Here is a 19,721-nt window from a genome sequence, read left to right on the forward strand (position 1 = left end):
TCGCCAGACAGACAGAGAGAGACAGAGAGACAGAAAGCGAGAAATCACCCCCCAGGGGGGTTGGCCACGCTGCAATCCCTTCTCCTCCATTTTCCTCTTGGGATCTTGGGCACGCACACACACGCGTCCGATTTGAGTTTTAAGCCACCAGGTTCAGGACGCCAACTGCGGTCGACTATGTGGGAGTCCAGCAACATAGCCATTAAGCTAACTGCTGGTCCCAGTCCCATTGTTTTTCATAATACAGCTTTCCATGAACTTTTTTGAGAACCCCTTGTATTTAAGAATGAGATTCTGAGAATTTATGTTTTCTCTCATACTGAATACATTGTAGAGGAATTTAAGCAGGGTTAACTATTTATTCATGAGGAAAAATCAGAAATTGTCTTTTTTTCAAATAGGCAAAGCTGTAACAGCTCGGAGAGTCTGTCAACTGGGAATATAACTCTTGTCTCTGGTCACGAACAGAGTAGTCAAGAGGATATTGACTGTCTCTGTCCAATTTTGTTTTTTTCCTCTTAATTCTGCTTCATTATATTCTATTCTTCAAAAGTGATAGTTTTCCTTTGGGATAGACTTACTACATGCACAATAAGTATGTGATATTTCTGTCCCCAAATAATAACCTAATTTAGAGGAACGGCCAATAGATTCTAAGGAAATAATGGATTATAATTCACACACTACTCTTAATTAACTGTGAAATTTTGGGACAAGTCAATGCAATTTGGGGTCTTAATTTTCCTCATCTATTGAATGGAAATTCCTATTTTACTTGATATCTTAAGTCTTTTTATGTTATCACTGTGAATATATCCTACACTTCTGTAAGGGATTAAAATATCACAATTATAGTGAGTCAAAACACTGACATTCTGATCAAGTAAATTGTTATTTCAGTGACCTTTCTTGCATCTTTTCAAATAAGAATCTGGGTGTTTACTCATATAGCTCTGAAGTTGGGATGAGACCAAATATTTTTGTTAACCCATGGTTTTATTTTTATTTTCTATTTTCCACATAAATTCCCTGAAAATTCTCTATAGGACACTGGTTTGTTCTGAGGGTCATATCCTGCCTTTTGGTGGTCAAGTTGCTATATTTGCTAGCTTCTGAATTTGATAGTTAGGTATACCCACCCTTAATAGTAGTACCTCATTTTCATAGGTAAGTGGCACTGCCTATTTTAGAAATAGAATGAAACCCAAGGTTTTGAAACCTTCTCATTTTTCATGTAGATGCTCGATCATTGCTGTTGGATGAGATAATCTGCCAAGTCGAAATAACAGTGAAGAAAATATTAATGGGACTATGATATGATTAATATCACTGAAAGTATCAGGACATCATCGAAAAAAGGGAAAGCGGCATGCTGAGTTAAGCCAACCTTTGCATGCTGAGTTAAGCCAACCTTTTCTCATGTATTCCTTTTAGAGGATTTCACTTTGAAACTTGAGCTTCTTTGATTAGATGAGAGTCATATACCAGATGACTTGACCATGACTCATTAGCACACAAGTTTGGGAGAAATGTTACTGCAGCTAGTAAAAGTATATATATATATTTTTTTCTGTTTTTCAGAGGTTTTTGCTATAGAGCATGTATGCTCAACAGAGAGAGACATAGAGATAGAAAGTGAGAAATCACTCCTCTGCTCCATTCTCCTCTCGGGATCTTGGGCACACACACACACACATTCGCTCGGCGTGATTTTAAGCCACTAGGTCAGGGACTCGAAGTGCGGTCTACTACATGACAGTCCAGCAACTTAGCCATTACGCCAACTATAGATCCCAGTAAAACTATCTTTGTAAAAGTGTACTTGTTTTTGTTTGTTTGTTTTTCATAAGGAAAGAGACAGAAAGAGAGAGAGGCACTCACTCCCCCACAGGGTCTTCATGCTGCTGTCCACTTCTGGACTCAGCCAGCTCAGGTCACATGGATATATACTCTGCATACAAGGAGCCCTCAGGATGAAAATCTGGAACCTTCCCATGTGGGATCAGTACCATGGGGCACTGTGTTATCACCATACCTCTGTTCTGTTTTGCTTTCTGAAGTGAAGAAGGTCTTTTAGTAACTGAGAAGCATCTCTAGAGGAGCTTATTGTTTTAGAACTTTAAAAAAAATAGTTTTTTAGTGATGAAGCTAACTTAAACAGGGTGGATTGAAAAAGTTAATTTTCATTTTATTAAGAAAATAATATATCACCTTGTGCTAGTGTTTCTAGCATATAAAATTTCTTTTTATTTATGTAATAAATATATTTATTAAATTGCATATATTTATAGCTTCATAATTTCTTATATTAGATACAAAAACAATTAAAGTATATTAATTACAAATAGAGACTAAAGTAGCATCTCATTATAAAAGAAGTCTAAATTAATTCTGATTTCAAAACTATTTTTATCTTTATAATCACCAACAGAACAATTCTGAAAAATAATTCTGAGGCTAATAATTTCAGGGGAATTTTAAGGTGAATCACCAAATAGACCCATTAGTTCAAATCATTGGCTTAAGCTTCATTTAGATCCTAAGGTTTTCAGTACCTCATCCACTAATCTTAAAAACAGTCAATTTCCTACAAACCTCCAAGTATAGTTTTAAATATGATTTGTTTCATTATTTCATGTAATCTGTCAGTCATAGTCAAATCAAGAATCACCTCTTTTGATTGAGAACTATTGTTAATACCAAGAAAAGAAACCAGTTATTGAATGGACCCCTAACTGGTCTGTGATGTGGTGTGTTATCATCCAGAACCTCATGCTGTTGAGAAAAGCATATAGGCAAACTGCTGGTAAGCAATTCAGCTCTATTTGACTCCATTTGGCAAATATTTATTATATGTTTTATTAGATTCCAGGCCTGTCAGAGCTAGAAAAAGAAATAAATTTTGGAATTATTCTCTGAGAATCTAAAATCACACAGGGGAAATAGGAGTATATAAATGATGATAATTCAAAGTAAAATATAAATGTTATAAGAGCAATACAGATGAAACTACAGATCAAGGGATGGAATGATGCCTTTTAATTGAACAGGTCAAAAAAACTTCAAGGATTTTACTAGAATATGATAGGAAAAAGTGAGAGAATCAGAATCATATTAGGAATGACAAGAGTGGTGTGCAACATATGTGGGTAAGAAGATTTTATTGTAATTTGGATTTGTCAATAGTCTAGAGCAGGAATTAGTAGATTTTTTCTTTATTGGGAATGAGGGTAAACATTCTGAAATTAGGGGTCATACACTACCAAACTTAATAGTCATAGACAATACATGCAGACAGTAATGTGTTAATACACGTCAGTAGTAGACATAAACAATTATATGGAAGAATGGGTTTATACCTAACAATACATGAATAAATGCTTGTGACTGTGTTCCACTAAAGTTTTATTTACAAAAATGGTGACAATTGGCCAATGCTTGGAGTATCAAAATATGAATCAGTGAGAAATGATTTGGGATCTGTTTTTAAATATCTTAAATATCCTATTGAGGAATTTGTGCTTAAGTCAGAGGTAAATAGAGAAACATTGTTAGTTATTGAAAAAATACAATAAAAATTCATAGATGAAATATATTTCATGCATAGTATGTATCATGTACTATGTTATGTACTTGCTGAAGATGGATTCTGAGACAAAGTCGACTGGCTAGTGAAGGGATTTTTCCTTGAATTGACATCTTTTCCAGGTACCCCTTACATTACACAATATAAGCAAAAGCCTTATAAGCTGGACCTGTAGACTGTCTTCAAATATGCTCAGAGAATTTTGTATTTTATTAGCACGACAAATCCATTAAATAAATATTTACGATATCCCTGTTATGAGCTACAGAATGTACTGGATACTATAGATACAAAGATGAGCAAGGCATAGGTCCATGGAGCTCAGTTCAGTAAAGCATGAAGATATGTAAATAAATAATAACAGTATTAAGTGGCATACAACAGGATGTAAAAACTCAAATTGTACTAAATGTAAGGAAGTGATTCTGTTTAAGGAGGTCAAGGAAAACATTACAGAAGGAGAAATACTTAAGATGGATAGTGAAGAACAGTTAAGCCTATGTCTCCAGAGAATAATGAGAGTATTCTAGGAAAGTGGGCAAAAATGCCAAGGTGTCAAAATAGATTAAACATTGCTACAACTTCAGGTTATTATTCTGAATTTAATGCAAAGGATTTTAACTAGGCATAAAATTGTTAACTAGATAGGTAAAAAGAAAAAAAAATAAATAGTAGGCAGTCATTGCAGAAATAAGCACTAGGGATCAGTGGAAAAAATTGAAATTATTAAAACCTGGAAGTCTGCAGGAGAGGTCTTTGGGGTTGGGGCTCAGGTATCTGAGGATGGGAATGAGGTGAATGGTGCATGTGCCCCTGAGGAACTTACAATGAGACTGTTTTGTAACTGTCAGAAAAATTGCAAACAGAATTCAGCTGCTTTTAAGGAAAGAAACCACTACTTCAAGAACAAAGAAACATTGTTAGGGTGATGCTCACAAGAACAGAACATAAACAGGAAGTGTGCAGGAAACAGAAAAGGAATAATTTCTTTTTACTTTTTTAGTCTTGCAGCCTCCATCTATTGCTCCCCATAAGTCCCTATTAGCAGGGAAGTGCTGGCCATGCAGAAATGCTTGTTGCTAAGTCTCACAAAGCCGAGTAGTAGAAAGGTGGGTTTGGAACCGAGAGAGAGAGGCTTAGTAACTGGCACCTTCAGTATATCTAACATATGGGCATGTACTGGAAAATTGGGAAGCATGCATGATTTGATACCAGGTAAAGGATCTGGACTTTGTCCTGCAGGCATGGGAAACCACTCAACATTGTTAAGAGAATTAATTTACAGCCATATTCCTTGTTTTACAGCAAGTGTATTCTTAGTCTTGGCACAAGCTCACCTAGTGTTTCTATTGTCAGAATGATTGGGTAATAGTAAGCGTGTTTTGTAGGTCCTCAAACAGTCACTAACAGGTGATGCCAAAGCTTGGCATAACAATAGCTTACTCATATATTTTGCTGCTATTAGTGGCTGTGATATTAAATTTGTTTTTACTGAGGGGAGATCCATTGCTGACTCACAGACATATCTATAGAAATTTTCTTCCCCATTCAGCATGTGTCCTTCTGTTTGTAAATTGAAGCTATTTTTAGTTCAACAGTGTTTTAGAAAATTGAGTTTGGCATTCTCTATGCAGGGTGCTAAATGCCCGAATTAGGCTGTGCCTTTTTATACTAGACAAATGAATTATAAGAACAAAGGGCAGGAGAGGTAAGCAGGACAGGGATATATGGTCAGTGAGAGTTCAGAAAGACTCATACCTTCAAATGTCTTTTCCAGAAATATTATGCAGAACCATCAAAGACTAAAAAAGATTTAAAAGAGTTAAGAATTGAGGGAGATTTGAAGAACTATTCCACATAATTCAGTGGATAGGGGATAAATCCCATTCTCATTAACTTGAATTTTTAGTATTGTGAGGACTTTGTATAACTTTAATGGGTGCTTAAAATGTGATGGGCTAGAGAAAGATTGGTACTAATAAGTAAATTCAGAATTGTTAACATAATGATACTGATTGTCTTTTTCAGTCTCAAATGTTTGCCCTATTCTCTTCTGTGAGAAACTTCTAAAATCATTATTAATACTTCCAAATAATTTTAAAAGAACTAAAAAATTCTAAAACAAAATGAATTCTTTAGTATAGAATATTTTTCTATGCCCGGGATGTCATCATTTAATGGACTCGATATTAATAAATTATTGCAGTAGAATCTAATAACAGTAGATTCCTATGTGACAAGAACAAATTTTCATTGAAAGTGAGAACATATATTATGATCAGAGACAGGGTGCTTGAATTGAAGATTACTACTCTATTAAAATAAAAAATAATGAAAATGATACTTGAAAAGAAAAACATGCCAAGTGAAGGCATGCTATAAAGTATAAATTAATCTAGAATTTCTTTTTCTGTTAACTCTTCATGCTACTGAGAATTTAATAGGCCAAACATTTAGCCCTAAAATGTGTGCCCAAAGTGTGTTAGGTGACATGTCTTGGACTTAACTACATGTAATCTGGCTTTTATCTGATGCTTATATACATAAAGACATAATAGCACAGCCCACAAACCCTAATTAAAATATACTGCAAACACACACACACACACACACACACACACACACTATTAAACCAAAATATTGGGGTTAGGAGGCTGAGAGGCATTGCTGGCCTCTGGAAGTGAGAGGGCATATCAAAAGCAGTGTAGCTGGCATTTGTCCATAATGTTGGCATCATTCTTGAAAGATAAAACAACAACTAGGTAGGATAGCAAAGCAGAAATTTCTGAGGAACTTTGGGAGCAGCCTGGTGGCATGACTTGGTGGGCCTGTATCTCCATGGGAGCTTCACAGCTGAATCCATGTAACCACCCACATTCCTGAGTCCATTTCCTTGGTATTACTGCTGGACAGTGTGGGAGGCTGATGATCACCCAGTATTAGTTACCTACCTTGGGTAACAAGACTGGTTAAATAATTGTGGGATCAGTGAAAAATGAAAATATAAGGCCCCTTATTCAAAAACGATTAAGAATATCAAAGTAATGACCACTAAGCATTAAACCAAGTTTGGTATCCTTATAGAAGTGTGGAGCCCTTTGCAACTGTATAGGTCACATGCCCATGAAGCTGGCTCTACTAGGGATGCAGTTAGTATTTGTTCATTCACTTCATTAATCTGCTCATTTTATAACATGAATTGAGTGTGTTATGCTAGAAAACTGTGATCAATGAGAGTCATGGTAGGGAACAAAACAAAGAGGTGATCTTTGAAATAATTTGTATTTTAGGTTGAGGTTGGGAAGATTTGATGATAGGGTTATAATCTTTCTTTACATATTAATGCTTTAAAGTCATGTTTCAGAAATCATGAAACTGTTATAGTCAATCCAGGGTGAGATAGATATAGCATTATTATGTATGTGACAATACTGTCTGTTTCAGCATTTATTCCTCTACATTCATCCTAGAAATCTATTATCCTAGGAGTAAAAGAAAAATCCCCAAATATGACCCATATCTTTTTCTTTTTTCTTTTATTATTTTTATTAGTATAATTTATTACTTTTATGTATTCAGTCATCATATATAATTTAGTATGTAAAGAGACTTTACCCAACATGATATACACCATGCAGCAGACTAGTTGATACTACTATACATATCATCAACAGGCAACAAACCATATCTGTGTAACACAAATGTCTTATTTCTCTATGTTTTCCCAGATTTCCCTTCCTGTTCTCTTCCCCTGTCCATTCTCCTTCCCTTTTGTCCCCAGTGCCCATAATAATTTTTAATGCTTTTATGTTCTCCAGTCTTTCAGTCTCTACCGTAGAGTGTAGACAGTCAGTATATATTAAGTGAAGGCATCAATTTCTCTGTTTCATAGCCTGACTTGCTTCATTCACCAATAGATCTTCCATGTTCTTTTACTTTCTATCAAATGCCAGGGTCTTGTGTTTTATGGTTGAATAGTATTCCATGAAGTATATATGCCACACTTTTTCAATCCATTCATCTGTTTGTGGACATTTGGGTTGATTCCATGTCTTAGCAATCATGAATAATGTTGCAATAAATATAGCCGTGCAAGCTCTTTTCCGACTAAACGTTCTCCCCAGGACTGGAATTGCTGGATCGCTTGGTAGTTCTATTTGAAGTTCTTTGAGGAACCTCCATATTGTTCTCCATTGCGGCTGGAACAATTTACATTTCCACTAACAATGTATGAGAGTTTCCCTTTCACCACATCTGCTCTAGCACTTATCATTTTTTTTTTTTTTTAATTTTCGCCACTCTGGTATTAGGTAGACTCATTGTGGTTTTGATCTGCATCTCCCTTATGATGAGGATGTTGAGCATTTTTTCATATGCTTTTTGGCTGTTCATATGTCTTCCTTAGAGAGTTATTTATTCAGCTAATTTTCCCACCTTTTAATTGGGTTAATCATTTTCTTCTGGGTAAGCCGCTTCAGTTCCCTGTGTATTCTGGTTATCAGTTCCTTATCTGAGGCACAGTTAACAAAAATTCTCTACCATTCTGAAGGTTGTTGATTCACACTAATTATGGTGTCCTTTGCTGTGCAGAGACTTCTTAATCTGATGCAATCCCACCTGTCTATTTTGGGGATTATTGCCTGTGCTTTGGAGGTCTTTCTTAAGAAGATTTTGCCTACTCCAATATCTCCCAGAGTTTCCCCAATGTTTTCCACCAGCAGTTTTATTGTTTGCAGTCTTAGGTTTAGATCTTTAAACTACTTGGAGTTGATTTTTGTTAATGGTGACAGACAGGGGTTCAGATTCATCTTTTGCATATTCATCTTTTCTAGTTTTTCTGGCACCATTTGCTGAAGAGGTTTTTCTTTTCTCACTTGATTGACTGGACCCTTATTAAATACCAGTTTGCTGTATGTTTTGGGATTTATTTCTGGGGTCTCTATTCTATTAGTCCTCATGTCTGTTTTTGTTCCAACACCATGCTGTTTTGATTATCACACCTTTGTAGTATATTTTGGGCTCAGGAAGAGAGAGCCACCCACTCCACTCTTCTTGTGCAAGATGGCTTTGGCAATATGCAGTCTTTTATGATTCCAGACAAATTTTATGATTGACTTTTCTAGATCTTTGAAGAATGTCTCTTATAATTTTATAGAGATTGCATTAAATGTGTAGATTAATTTGGATAGGATTTCCATTTTGATTATTATTAATTCTCCCAATCTAGGAACATGGGATGTCCTTCAACTTTTTTGTTTCCTTTTTGATTTCTTTTTTAATATTTTCAAGATAGTTTTGTTATAGGGTGTGTGTACTTACCAGAGAGACAGAGAGACACAAAGTGAGAAATCATATCTCTTCCATCCCTCGGGAATGGTCACACCACAATTCCTTCTCCTCCATTCTCCTCTTGGTATTTTTGAGCACACACGCACATGCAGCTGGTATGAGTTTTAAGCCATGGGTCCAGGACTTGAACTGTGGTTAACTATGTGGGAGTCCAGTGAAGTAATTGCCTCACCATCTGCTGGCCCTCTATGTCCCATATCTTAAGGTCATCTACCTTTACTTATTTGATGTCTGATTACAGGTTCCTTTAGTTCATTAATAATACCTTCTACAGTATGCAATAAAAATTCAATATATTCATTTGGGGCTTAGTTCTCAGGTCCTTAAGTCTATTTATATAACTGGTTAATCAGCTGGGATTTTCTGAGCATTCACTATTTCTGATACTGTGCTAGCTACTGCAGGGGCCACTCAGCTAGTGAGAAGTTAATAAGAGATCATGCACAGATGACAAGATAGAACCCCAAAAGAGGCAGCACTCAGATACAGTAATGTCCTTATCAAGTACTGAACTGTGCCAATGTCAGTAATAACTACTATTACCTGGATTCTCAGATTCAATCTTTGATCCAGTGAAAGAGTTCTTATTACTTAACATCAGACAGAAAAATAACTTTCTTTGGGCTGACACTGTGCCCAAGTAATTAAAGGAGCTGGCTTCCACATGGCTGATGACACAGTTCAAATCCCAGCCCAGGCAGCATGAAAAACATGCTTAGCACATGTGTGTTTGTGTCCCAAATACCAACAGGCTGGAGAGATGGAGAAGGCATTGTGGCATGACCATGCCGCATTGGAGGGGTGGTACTTTCCTACTCTCTGTCTTTCTGTCTCTCTATGGTGCATGCCTGTGTTCTCTGGCAAATAGGAAAGAAGAAGAAGAAGAAGGAGGAGGAGGAGGAGGAGGAGGAGGAGGAGGAGGAGGAGGAGAAGAAGAAGAAGAAGAAAAATAACTTGCTCAAGGTCACACAACTATCAAGAGCCAAAGTAAGTGGCATATACTTAGTTGCTAACTGGACCATCTTCTTGAACTGACAGAGAATATTTTCATGAATGAAGAGCTACTGGTATTGAAGTGTATTTCCCTATTCTCACACATTTTTGTGTGAGAATTGTCCATCTCTCACTTATCTGTGCAGCCTGAAGACCATGTTTGTGGTAGAAGCCTCCATGTGCCCTTCCATAATGCAATTGCTTGAACTAAATGTTTCGTCTTACTGGGTCCATTAGATTGTCTCTCTTGAGAACCTACAATCTAGACTCAATTTAATTAGCCTTTGTCCTCTGGAAGAAATACAAACAAGTCCCAGGCTTTCTTATTTGCTTTTGTGCATTTAGAAGCAGAGATGTAAGTCTGGGATAAGAACAAAGAAGAGGGAGAGAAAGAACATCGCTAAAACAGACAGAGGGAAGAGAGAAAGAACACATGAGACAAGACCAAGCCCACAGATGGCTTAATGGTTATGTGGCTGAACTCCCATATGGTTTGAGTCCTGGACCTGGAAGCTTAAAACACAGTGGCCACATGTGCATGCATGCCCCAGATCCTGAGAATGGAGGAGAAGAGGGACCAGCAGTTAGCATAATGGCTATGTTGCTGGACTCCCACGTAGTTGACCGCAGTTTGAGTCCTGGACCTGGTGGCTTAAACTCACGCTGGGCGCGTGTGCGTGCGTGCCCAAAATCCCAAGAGGAGAATGGAGGAGAAAGGATTTCGGCGTGGCCATACCCTCTGGGGGTGATTTCTCACTTTCTGTCTCTCCATCTCTCTCTATCTGTCTGGCGAGTGCACACGCCATATAGCAAAAAAATCTCCACAAAAAAAAAAAAAAAAAAAAAGAATGGAGGAGAAGGGATTGTGGTGTGGATTTCTCACTTTCTGTCTCTGTATTTGTCTGTCTATCCAGTGAGCACACATGCCACCCCCCCAAAAAAAAAACACAAAACAAGAGACCAGCATGGCCAGCGTGTACACTTATGTACAAACATACACCCACACAAAAAGGCACAAGAAAAAAAAAGACAGAAAGACACAAAGGCAGACACAGACATATATATGCAAGATACAGAGAGACTGAGATAGATATAAAGACAAAGGAAAAGTCAAATAAAGAGGAAAAGAACTGAGTAGGAAAGAGAGAGAAGTAAAAGTGCCTCTTTCACTGCCAAACCTTATATGATTCTACTGTCAATTATCCATATAACTGTACAGTGAGTAGGACAAGATTTTAGTAAAAGGAACAAGGAATTGTTTATTTCCAAATCCTCTTAACACCACAACCCATTGTCCCTACTTTATAATCTTTTCAATTCATTTTATGCTGACATTATTCTTTTTCTTCTTTCCATATTTTTCTGTTCCTAGATAAACCTGCACAGCTGGTATTTATTTGGGTTTCCTTTTATAGCTTGAAAAATATTTAGGCATGTTTACCACAAGTGGGAATCTGGAGGCAGTTTATGAATGCATACATATTGGCATGTTTCTTTTTCAAACCTAGTTTATAATAAACACATTGATTTAATTTTTAAGTATCAGTCGATTAATATTCTACAGAGATCTGAAGTAACTTATGTTTTTTCCATTAGTTACTTCTTGTTCCCAATTCTCAGTTCTTGAAAACCAATGCTTTGTTTGAAAGTAACATTTGGGAAGATGTGATTAAGAAATCAAATGCCGGGAACCAGCAGTTAGCGTAATGGCTATGTCGCTGGACTCCCATGTAGTCGACCATGGTTCACGTCCCGGACCTGGTGGCTTAAAACCCATGCCGGGTGCGTGTGCATGCGTGCCCAAGATCCCTAGAGGAGAATGGAAGAGAAGGGATTGCAGTGTGGCCATCCCCTCTGGGGGGTGATTTCTCGCTTTCTGTCTCTGTCTCTCTTTGTCTGTCTGGTGAGCGCACGCACCCTATAGTGAAAAACCTCTCAAAAAAAAAAAAAAAGAAAGAAATCAAATGCCAATTATCTCTGAAAACTTTTCAGTTTCTACAGAAATAGCTAGGTAAAATGTAATTCCCTTATCAGGCACTAAAAGCTTAAAATAATTACATTGACAAATATGGTAGTGGATTCCTTTTGTCATAGGAGAGCATCACCCTGTAGACATTCCTTTGTCAGACTCACTCTACTTTGCATTAGGGTGTGCTCCCTAGACTACAGTGGGTAGAGTTCATTATCAGTTGGGAATGGCACATATCCTTCATGGCAAGGAGTATGGGGAAGCAGGTGTATGGCTCCTTCTCCAGTAAAATGTTACCAGTTCAGTTTCCCCGAGACTGAAGGATCAGTAGTGTAGCTCTCAGAAGAGCGCTATGTGAGTACAGATGACTTTTGGCATCGCAATATGCCATTTTTAGGGACTTCACATTTATTCCTTTCTTCATGAACATCTTTCTTCTTATGTCACTGTTGGAAATGTTCTGCTCTGGTCTGTGCGTCCACTTGAAATTAAACACATCATCAAAGGTTTTCAGAGGCCCTAGTTGAAGGATCCAGTGTTTATGGAAAAGCAGACTGGTCACCAGCTGAACAGGGAACCAAACAATATTGCGGCTGAGAGGAAACCCTACAGATCAAGGTGTTACATCTTGAAATAGACTACAATTACTGACTGGTAGTAATGGCTCTAAAGTCAGGTGAACTATCTCTAAGCAGGTAATCAAAGGATAAATTTAAATATCTCCAAAGAGACATGGAGAACAGAAATGTTATAATGACTTTGATCAGCAGATTCAAGAATCTCAGAAGAGTTCTTTGTGTATAATCCCAAGTAGCTCTGAAGGAGCCATTATTTTCTGTTGTACTGCTGTCTTTGTATTTCAAGAGTTGGTACTGATTTTTTTTAAATAAATGCATTTTTAAAGATAAAAAAATGAGTTGGCCATGTTCTTTGTATAACCTTGAATGCACCATGTATTCGGGATCCATTTCATGGCTACCTAGTGTTATTTTAGTTTTTGTCTTTCCCTCTTTTCAGTAATTAGAACAGTACCTTTCAGAATAAAAAGCAGTTTGCTATGTTACATCCCCCTTCCCAAGTGATTTAAAATATTTATTTAACATATTATTCAAAACCCCACATTTTTTTTCTGGTGATTTTTCTTCTGCATTTTGACAGTGAACTAGATGGTTTAACCACACTTAGAATTTATCCGAAGCATAAATAAAATCACAGTTAAAGTTAGATGTGGGGAAGAAAGAGAGCTATGCTGATTAGATAAAGCCCTGCCATATCACTTTTATAGGTATCTGCAAATATTACAATAAGCAATTGTTAAGAGTTGAGGAGGAGTTCATCTTTCCAGTGCGGCAACTCCTTTAAACAACTCTTCCTTCTGTTCACAGTTCTTGTCCTACTCGATTGTCCTGTTTACTTCTGCTCACCTATGAAACTCTCATCAGTTGCTACTTCTGTGACACCTTCTCTGAACTCTCTAGAAAGTGTTATCACCTTCTTCTGGCACTAGCAACCAATTACATATAGTTTAGTTCAAATTATTAAGCATCATAATGATCACTATACTCTGCGAAGTCATCCTTGCAACATCAGTACCTACAATATACATCAAATGGTAGATGCTCAATACATATTCATTGAATGAATAAACAAGATATTCATTAAATAAATTGTGGTATGGCCACTTAATACCACACTTTTCGGTTCTTAGGGATCATGTAGTAAATATTTCTAATATATTATTAAGTGATGAATAACTGCAGGTTATAAACAGTGTGTGTAGTGTGATCCCTAATATGTTAATATGTACATACACGTAGACAGAAAAAGATTTTGGAATGATATAGTTATACTAAAATACCACAGTGTTTATTTCTTGGTAGTGGTGTTACAGATGATTATTTTATCTTCCAAATTTCTGGGCTAGGCATGTATTTTGTAATCTAGAAAAAAATAAACAGAAAAGCTAGCCATTTTAACAGCTTCACCTATTTTTTTCTTTTAGTTTGCTGTAAGGTATATACATTCACCAGAAGGAGAGAGAGAGAGACGGAGAGAGAGAGAGAGAGAGAGAGAGAGAGAGAGAGAGGGAGAGAGGGAGAGAAGAAGGGAAGGAAAATGAGAAATCACCCCATGAACACTAGGGGAGGGCCAAGCCACAATTCCTTCTCTATTCTCCTCTTGGGACTGTGGTCAGACATATACACAAGCCCAGCATGTTTTTCAAATGACCAAGTCCAAGCAATAGGCTACGTGGGTTCTAGCTGCTGTAACTTCTATACCAGGTCTTGGCCCTCGGCTGCCCTGTTTACTATAAGTTGCATTGCTTTGCTTACTTAGTGGTCATTTTTAATCAGATGTAGTATTAATTTTGTTGACTGACTGGTATTTGTGTATGTTGACTACCATTATTGGTCTATGTGTAAGCGAATATCCACTTTGATTACTCTCTAGTTTACAAATGGTTCTGAAAGTAAACATAAATTACAATAGAAATCAGAATATCTGCCTAAAAGCACAACTTCAACTGGGAGATAAAGCAAGAAAGGGCAGAGCAGAGAGGGAGACAAGAGCTAATGGTTCTTTGATGTTTTAATTTTCTAGTGTTAAAAAATGTGGAATAAATAGTAGCAGTCTCCATCTTCTATTTTGCGCTATTATTTGGACCATTTTTTTCCTATAAAAATTGTATTCTTGCCATTTCCGATAAGGATTAATACTTCCAAATCTTATTATTGTTTAATTGTCCCCTGGTGGTTTCTTTGTTTGCACATGGTAATTATGGATAGCATTAATTGCTCACAAAACTGCCATTTTTCCTTTTTATTTTTGCATACATTTCAAATGTCCCTTATAACTTCTCCATCTTCTATATAATGAATCTGTTTCATTGCGGTACGACAATGCATTTGTCTTTGGCACTGCCCTACACGGGGTTAGAACAATTTGAAAAGAATCCACATTGTTCATTGAACAAAGCTGAATGTGGGTTTCAGTGTAGATCTCCTCAAAACACTTCTTGCCATAGTAGCACGTTTTTCCCCCCAGAGATACCATAATTCTGGGTTGTATTTGTTATTTCCTTTGGCAACCAAATGTCCCATCATTGCAAATTGATGGCAGTACAATTGACCTTTATTATGGCCTTTTTATTTGCTTAACTCAAAAGGATTTACAGCATTATATTTTGTTACTACATTGACTGTTAATGGAAACTATAAAAGAATGACTGAATTCTACATATCCTTTTTATTTTCTAATGGCCTTGGTATTATTTACCAACTAGGCTTTCAGATTTTAAGATTTTTCTCTTGGACAATTCAGGAAGGGTTTTATAAAAGCTTCTTCCTTATGTGAGATGCATAGTTTGCTATCTACTGTCAAAATAATTAAATGCTTGTTATAAATTTGGACACTTAAAATGACAAAATCATTGCATGTAGAATAATGGCAGAAACAAAAAAATGTGGAAAAAAGTACCTGGTAATTCAAACTGTTTCATCTGTAAACAATGAGAATTTAATGAGGCTCATATTCTAAAATCTCTCATTTCTAAGTGTATGAGGCATTTATTTTCATATTGTTTTTCTCACTGCATTCATAGGCTGTTGTTCACAGAGGAAATGTTACATTTTTTAGCGTGGAAGTGGAGGCCTAAAAAGGCTCAACCTGCAGTCCTCAGACTCCTTTCAAAATGGAAGGAGGATACTCTAGGTCTATAAACCTGTATTGTAAGGCCTGGGTCTCTCATGTGTAATCAGAGAGAAGAATTATTTCTGCAGTCATGGGAGTGAATAAAACTAGAGGGGGGTTTTGTAAGGGACTAGATAGATTTGGTATCTCATCACCATGCAGCTTTCACAAGGACCTCTGTTAAAAAAAAAAAATGGAAAGGCTGAGTATGACATTGTTGGTGACCACAGTGACAAAAAAAAGTGCTACTTTCAGTCCATGTGTTCTGTCTCTGCTAATAAATCTAAGTTTCCCTGTCAACTTGCTGTCATTGCAATCAATGGTATTATACTACCTAAAATTTTCTCATTCTCAAAGAGATTTAAAAAAAAAAAACCCTCTATTCTCTCTTTCTCTCTGTGTGACGGTATTTCATTTTCTGCATCTTCTAATTTTTAAACTTAGCCTGAAATACCATTAGCTTAATATATGCTTGTGCTTTGGAATTGGGCTTTATATATTTCATGTTGTGCACTTCACTTTTTAATTTTTACTTTTGAAAAAGTAACATATTCACATAGTTTAAAAAAAAAAGAAAGAGACAGAGAAAATCTGGCCTGAAGTCTTTGAAAACTTAATGTTGGATTGGCTCCACAATTCATTGAAAATATGCTTCTCAAGAGAAGTCAGGTTCCACATGATAACCATGGTTCAAATCCCCAACTTGCTAAGCCTAAAAATATCAGGCACACAGGAGTGCCCAGGATTTGTGAACTGAAAGACTACAAGAGGGAGACTATAGCAAGACCAGATCCTTAAGGAGGATGTATGTCTTTTTCTAAAAAATCAATATGTCTTATGTACATGAACACAAAATCTATCATGAATGAAGAAAAAACAGTTGGAAAAAAGAACAAACAACATGATAATGGTATAAAAAAGCAAAAATCTGAAAATCTCAAGCAAAAACAAAAAGAAAAATCTTAAGTACATAATAGCCAAAAAAAAAATTAAAACAATATAACAAGAAACATACGAAGAAGCTTTACTCTCACTTCTGCCCCTATTATTTCTTTATTCAACCCCACACACCCTAGAGATAATCAATAGCTTGTATTTGTTCATCTGTTATGTAACATAGTCAATTTAACTATACCATCCATACTGAAAAACCCTTGGATCTTTTCCAAACATTTGCAATTACAATCAGAATTGCCATGAGTAGGTTTGTACATACATTATTTGTCATGTGTGCTTTTCCATCTGTAGGATAAATTCCCAGGATTAAAATTTTGGGTCAAATGCTAGATGCACTTGTCACTTTGTTAAATATGCCAAAAAATTACCCTCTCCTGGGTCAAATGATAAATTCATCCGTCACTTTGTGAAATATGCCAAAAAGTTGCCCTCCGCAGGGCACTTTCACCAGCAATGCATGAAAGTGCCCTTTTTCTACAGCTTTGCCAATGGAGTATCTTGTCAAAATGTTGGTTCTGTAAAATCTGTAGATAAAGATCATATGATAAGATAGTTTTAATTTGTATTCTCATATTATGAATGCAGTTGGGCATATTTTCATATATACAAGGTTCATTTATATTTGCCTTTTAAAATTAACTGTCTGTTTACGGCTTTTGCTCATATTTCTACTGAATTGCTTATCCTTTTCTTATTCATTCCTGGGATCTCTTTAAATACCCTTTTAGTGGTGATAAAATTGTTAGCATTTTCCCAAGTTTATCACTTGACATTTGTCTTTACTTAATATATATATGTGTGTGTGTGTGTGTGTGTGTGTGTGTGTGTGTGTGTGTGTGTGTGTGTGTGTGTGTGTGTGTGTGTGTGTGTGTGTGTGTGTGTGTGTGTGTGTGTGTGTGTGTATTGCTTGTTTGTTTAAATAGTTTTTTATTTTATTTCTGTGTGCTTAATTTATTGGTTTTTGGTATACTATTTGAATTTTGAGACACATCAACTAATTTTCCTTGTGTTTTCTAAAATTTAGTCATAATTTCTTAGCTATATTTTCCCCTATTTCTATCATTAGATCTGCTTATTTCATATACTCTTAGCTGAAGTGTTATTTTCTGATTCCTTCACAATTCCAATCACTCCCTTAAGATGGTTTTCTTAATTCATGTTCAAATTATAGGTCATAATTTTCATTCACTATTTGGAAATATTTTTCTAGTGAAATTTCTTCTGTTGGAAGATTTCTTCTGTTGGAATATTATGTTGCCTTTTCTGTATTTTTCTTTCTTTCTTTATACATGTATTTGTTTTCTGAATTACTAGGGGAAGGATTCTGTGGTGTGAGAGTGTCCAGGCAGCTTTGTGGACTCCCACCTCTGTTGCTACTGAGAAAAGGGTATGGCTTTTCCTAATGCACTCCCAGCATCCCTCCCTCCTCCCACATCTTGGCACCTGTACAGTGCAGGGGGTCCAGTACAGTCTTTGGTGCCAGGCTGCCTGGGCTGAATGCTGGCCAGTCCCCTACTAGCTAATGGTCTTGGGCAAGTTTGTGCCTCAGTTTCCTCATCAATAAAATGGGGATAAAAAGAGGACCTATATCTTAGGGTCATTGAGAAAAAAACTGAGTTTATTTAAGTGCTTAGAACAGTGCCTAGCACATATTAAGTCCTTGTTCTTGTTCTGCTATGGTGAGCAAATGTGAATGAGTTCAGGGGTTTCCATCTGCCCAAAGTTTACTCTTCTGTTTTGTTTTCTTTTGGCTTTAGCCATAGGGTGCATGTGCTTGCCAGGGAGAGAGAAACAGTGAGAGGAAGAGTGAGAAATTGCACCCATCCCTCCCTGGGTGAGATGCCTGCACCACAATTCCTTCTCCTCCATTCTCCTCCTGTGATTTTGGGCATGCATGCCCAGCTTGATTTTCAAACTACCCAGTCTGAGAATCGATCAGCAGTTGGCAATGTGGGAGCCCAGCACCTTAACCACCATGCCACCTGCTGGCCCCCCAGTATTTATTCTTACTAGCCGTGCACTGTCCCTGGTTCATGAGAACTGTTTCTTTCAGTGATGGTGCTATACCCAACCTCAGTTATGCTTTCATAACTCTTTCTTGGGGAAGGAATTTCTCCTTTTGTGAGATTCATTTGCTGGAGTTTTATGAACTCTGCCATGACTAGCCCCCAACAACCCCCCCGCCACACACACACACACACACACACACACACACACACACATCACCACCACCACCACCACCACCACCACCTGCTAAACTCTTTGTTCTTCCCTAGAGCACGCTCATGATTTCCAGCAAAGATTTGCTAGTCAATTGAAACTTGAGTACTGCCAACCCACAACATGGGAAATTTCTGGTTTTCCCCATTATCTTAGTTTCTTTGGCAGATTTCCAGAAGAAATGAGAGATTCAAGACAAAGCTCTCACGGTGCTCCCCTGGAACTAGAGTTGGGATTTTCCAGTTTCTGTAAGGACTTACACTGGAATTTAAAGTTTTAATTTTTCATCATTTCTTACAGCATCCAACGTAGTATCATAATCTCTGAGTTCAGCTCTTCTATAGCACATGATTCTGAGGGGTTGCTGGAGAGCCTGGTTGTCCTGACCTTTTGCATGACTTTCTTTCTATACTTCATTTTTCCAGAAAGCCTTTCCCTATGCAGTTTCACAGAGTCCCATACCCATCACAAAATGGCAGTTCATGATCTAGAAGCAACAAGAAATTTTCTCTGTGGCTTATTCAGTTTGGGGAAAGTACTTTCTAAGACATTGGCTAGTATGGAAATTCACTGGGATTCACAAGAGCTTGGGCATTTTTTTCATTTGCCTATTTTCTTCATGTGTAACTTTTGATCATTTATATTGTGCTAGGAACTGGAGTACAGTACTAGATACTTTTCTTAACTAATATTCTCCTTGCAGCAATTTTCAGAGGCAGCTATGATTATACCCAAGGATACATGGCAAATAAATGGTAAAACTGAGACTTCAGCTTAGGCAGTCTGACTCTGGAGTCTTACTGCCAGCAACTGCTTTGAACTTTATACCACTGTTTGGAACCTTAAGAGAGTATAGGACTGCATGGATAACTCAGATGGCAGCCCTCAAAGGCCTGTCCCTCTCCCTTCCTATCCTCTCACTCATGCTTCTCTCCCTTCCTCCCTCTCTTTTCTTCT

At 37.0% G+C, this 19,721-nt stretch overlaps 1 pseudogene; it reads right to left on the bottom strand.

The window, feature by feature from the left end:
* Positions 1-19,721, bottom strand: part of LOC102495245 (corepressor interacting with RBPJ 1-like) — an 83,946-nt pseudogene that overhangs the window by 48,283 nt on the left and 15,942 nt on the right.

Source organism: Tupaia chinensis, unplaced genomic scaffold, assembly GCF_000334495.1.
Source record: "Tupaia chinensis unplaced genomic scaffold, TupChi_1.0 Scaffold000126_2, whole genome shotgun sequence".
Lineage (NCBI taxonomy): Eukaryota > Metazoa > Chordata > Mammalia > Scandentia > Tupaiidae > Tupaia > Tupaia belangeri.